The following is a 4668-nucleotide window of genomic DNA, read 5'->3' as shown; positions in this document are numbered from 1 at the left end:
ATATAACTTAAAACTAGTATTTCAAATGAGGAATTAAAAAGTTATGAAAACATCTGAAAGTCAAGAGGTTTTTAAGTGCGTCTCTCATGTTCTTTGAAGAAGAAAACACAAATACTTTAAAATATCTGGAAACTATAAATCCATCATACAAAATCAGATTCTCTTAGTACTACTAGTTTCTTCTAAGTATGTTACGTATATGATGAAACTTGTTTCGGTATCTGTAATATTCATTTCTTTGAATAATGATCACCTACTGAGAAATGTTAAGCCACAATATTCATGATTCAGGAAGTTCAAAATTTAGTAATAGGAGCAATAATAGTTTTAAAAGCTTATTAAGTGCTAAGTCTTATGCTAAGTACTTTTTTACATTATAACATTTAAATGAGAGAAATATAGTGAAGGAGGTACAATGCAATTGTTCCTATTTTGTATGTAAAGATATGAAATTTAGTGAATATAAATCCTCTTCTTATTACCATATGAGCAAAAAGTAAGCAAACATGTATTTAAATACACAGAATATGACTTGAGAAAATTATTTTTATTTACTACTATCAAAACTATTTCCTTGACCTGTTATACATGAAGGCAAATCAAAGCAATACATACAAAAGTAATCTCAAGTATCCATACTGAATAAATGCAATCAGAAAAAGGTAGAATTCAATGTTATTTTTAACCTAAAAAGTTTTAAACTTTTATTTAATCCTATTGTCACATAATTTTTCATTATTAACATCATTGATGTCTAACCTAATCCACTATTTTGATTTTAATTTAGCTTATTAGTACATGAGTAAAATATATTTTTACATTCTTTATGGAAATTTGGTAATATACATAACACACCCTAATTCCTTTACACCCATCCCTTATTCATCTGACTACAAATTCTTGTTGTGGTGACTCATTGGTGTCTTGGTGTTTCCCAGGAAGAAACTGCAGCAGGAATGAGGAAAAGATAGACAAGAGACAAGAGCTCAGTTGGTGTGGAAGTCTGTTTGCTTGATGAGCAAAACACATGAAGAATAAAAGTTGAAGTGTTTATTTATACTTTTGCAAATATAGTATCATGTGACGTAGGGTTGCCTAGTGACTCATGGCTGGCAGTTAGGAGGCAGCATGCTTTTCTCAAGACTGTGGTAGATTGACTGCTTTAGGCACTATTGCCTTGGCCTGCCCTTATGAAATTGAGCAATTTGCAGCTACAGCAACTCCCAATATCTCTGCCTTTACTGTTTGTTGTGTAAATGACGGGTGTTCCACTGTAATTAGAAAAGGTATGTTTGGAGAACTCTGTAGAAGACCTTTTCAAACTTGATGCCAGTCCAAAGATTTTTGGTGCCCGTATACAGCAATTTCACACTACATAGGATAACAATCCCTACAAGTAGTGAGTTCCCAGTACAGCTAGCAATTGTCAGAATTTTAAGTAATTTAAACATTTTACAGCAGGCAATTTATTATGCCATTGTTTTTCATATCTCGTGGTTACACTTTTCGGCTGGATATTTAAGACTGCAGTAGGTGCGACCTGGTCAGTTAAGTATCCTCTAGATTTATCTTAGAACCAAGTACAACACCACCTAGATTTTCTGTCAGTGTTAGTCTTCCAGATGAATCACAGCTATCGCTTGATGAAGTTGTTTTCTGTGAGAGCTGGAGAGATTTTTTTTCTGCCAAGGTGACTCTCCTTAGGCACACTACATATTGTAGATTCACTTTCCTCTAGTCCATATTCTCCTTGATCAGAAATAACAAAGACTCAACTGAATTACATGATGTCACACTCTAGGTTCTTTTATGTTCTTAGTCCCAATTGACCTTAGTGAGATAAGGTCTAAATTTTGGTTATCTTTTTAACCTAGCTATCTTCCTAAGTTTTGGTCTCCAAATCTTAGGGTTTAAAAATCAGAAAAGAATGTATTTTTTTTTTTTTTTGGCAGAAACGGAGATTGAGCTCAGGCCCTTGCACTTGCCAGGGAAGTGCTTATTCCACTGAGTCATCTCCCCAGCCCTAAAAATCAGAAAAGAAGCTTAATGACATTATCTTAAAATGGAGGCAGTAAACTTGGCATTACTCTATGTCTGATATAAAACATCTTAGATATAAAATAGAGCTATTATTTTCTAACAAACATGGATATTTTAATATCTAAATCCATATAGAATGTTACTAGACAGTAGCTACATATTCTTACACAGAAATTTAGAAATCAAAACTATACATTATAATGTAGTATAAGGATCATTTTAACATTTTTGGCATATTTAAACTTTAATTTTGACATAACGTTTTAACCAATCATCTCTATATAATACATGAGAAGCTTTTGTCTGATTCATTGTCCTTTAAGGACAAGTTATTTTCTTAAATGGAAATGTTTGAATGTGAATGACATGTTATCACAATAAGTAATGTTTTTTTTACATTTTGGAAGATCTCTACACCTGGAATCATGAATACATTTAATAAACCTTGAGATTAACAATAATTAATTGTCATACATATGTTAAAATCTTTGTTTCTTAATTTAGTTTTAGTTTTCTATCAGGAGGAAACCTTGTGGCCAGAGAGATAGCTCTGTAGAAGTGCTTCATTGGCAAGAGTAAGGGATTCAGTTCAATTCTGGGTTCTGAAAAGAGAGAAAGAGAGAGAGAGAGAGAGAGAGAGAGAGAGAGAGAGAGAGACAGACAGACAGACAGACAGACAGACAGACAGACAGAGACAGACAGACAGAGAGAAAACGTTAGTGTAATTTTTTTCTGAAAACCCTTATCTTCTCCAGTGGCAAACTATTGAGCATGTCTCTAGGAGACAATGGAGATTATTGGGGGCTGCTTGCTGATGAACAAAGGTTGGCCACATCTCTGTTCACCAATTGGAGTCATGGCCAATAATCTCTCCACACTGTAAACAATTTTTGTTTAATTAGCTGAATGTTTTGATGACCTAGGGTTAAACTAATTTTGATTTATTTTAGACTAGCTGGTAACAAAGAATGCTTTTAAGTCTATAACCTAAAGTGTATTACAAACAAATGATCAAAAAAGCAGAAAACTATTGAAGTCAAATAAAAAGAACAGCTGTGCACAGAATGACATACAGAAACATAAACAAGAACAGAGAACACGTAAACAATCACATGGAATGAGTGGGAATAAGAGTGACAATATATACATACACTGAGTGTAGAAAATTGGAAAGCAAAAGTATACCAACTAAATGTCATGTCCTATTTATTATTCCACTTTTCAATGGACAATTTCAATCATGGTAATAAAAATTTATCTATTGAAATGACACACCAGTAAATAGAACACAAAATAATAATCTAGTGGCTTTCCCTAAAGGTATTAATAAGAAAATGCAAGTACAATGAAAACAATTTATGTAATTCTGGTTTGAAGAAGTTCTGTCTTGACTATGACCTATCCAAATGCAGAGAAATTAATTGAATGTTGAATAAGCTGTAACTCACCGTAATAAAACTTTGGATAACAAAGTAACGTGTATGAATGAAGGGAAATTGAATAGAAGCTCATTTCTGAACAAGCCATTCTGTGTTAGCCAGCACATGTGTTCACTGTATTTGAACTAACTGGTATGTGACCTGCTTCTTACTATCTTGTGTCATACATGCCACAATAGAGGGGGCTTAGTTTTGACACTGCAATTTTAGGGAGATAGTCTCTATCTCATGGCTGTAAATTTTGTTAAATGTTCATCTCATGAATGCTAATGAATTTCCTAAGACCTTCAGACAGATCACTGGAGAAATTGAACATATATATTAAATTTACAGCATAGATGTATTTCAAATCCGGAGACAAATTTAAAGACTACAATTGATACTAGGTTTTCTAAAGTAGGACTAACTATATTTAATAGTACATGTCAGTAATCTCTTACTCTATTTTTCACAATGTCCTTGTAGAATTTTATATTGAGACATGAATAAAGGAATACAAATTATACATAACAGCATGTTGAACTTTCCTTCAAAATTTAATCAGATTTTTTCTTAATTTTTTAGAATGTCTATTTTTTTGGTGCAGAAGGACCTTTCATATAACTTTCTTTTCTTTATGAATTTAAGACAAGGTCTATAATGTCTATGGGGTCTCACTATGTAGATTGGATTTATAGTGATCCTCCTGTTTTCAGCCTCCCAAGCACTGAGATTACAGGTGTGCACCACCACACTCAGTCTCAATCAATGTCTCAATCTATAGTGGGGATGGGGCTGGCAAGGCATGCCAGAAATTGAACCCTAGCCACTGTGCTCTACCTAAGAAGGTGCTTTAGTCCACTGAGCTATTTGGCCAGCCCTTAACCTTCCATATAACTTTGAACAGAAAGATCCATGCCAAATTATCTTTTGCAAGAAATGTTTATATTTCTTCTATTATCCCCAACCTCTTTTATGATTCTAAAATTCAAATATGTGGTTTAGAACTTTGTGTTTGTATCTGATTTCTTTTTTTATTTTAATGAAAAACCCCCAACATAATATGATACAACAGTAAGAAGAGTTAATATATTGCATATTGTTATCTTCAAACTAATTACTCAGAGTACAAGTTGTCCACATTTAATGTTTATACAATATTAACACAAACCTATCCTTTTAATGAAGTCAGTATAACCATTACAACTAT

General features: G+C 32.9%; 1 protein-coding gene across 1 annotated transcript in view; it reads left to right on the top strand.

Annotated features, from left to right (window-relative positions):
• LOC101574580 (low-density lipoprotein receptor-related protein 1B) overlaps positions 1-4668 on the top strand; it is a gene marked incomplete at its 5' end in the record, with an annotated part of 229660 nt that overhangs the window by 27131 nt on the left and 197861 nt on the right. The gene's annotated exons all lie outside the window — the stretch shown is intronic.

The sequence above is a fragment of the Octodon degus genome, unplaced genomic scaffold (genome assembly GCF_000260255.1).
Source record: "Octodon degus isolate 3935 unplaced genomic scaffold, OctDeg1.0 scaffold00014, whole genome shotgun sequence".
NCBI lineage: Eukaryota > Metazoa > Chordata > Mammalia > Rodentia > Octodontidae > Octodon > Octodon degus.
This window is presented reverse-complemented; position numbering and strand designations above follow the sequence as displayed.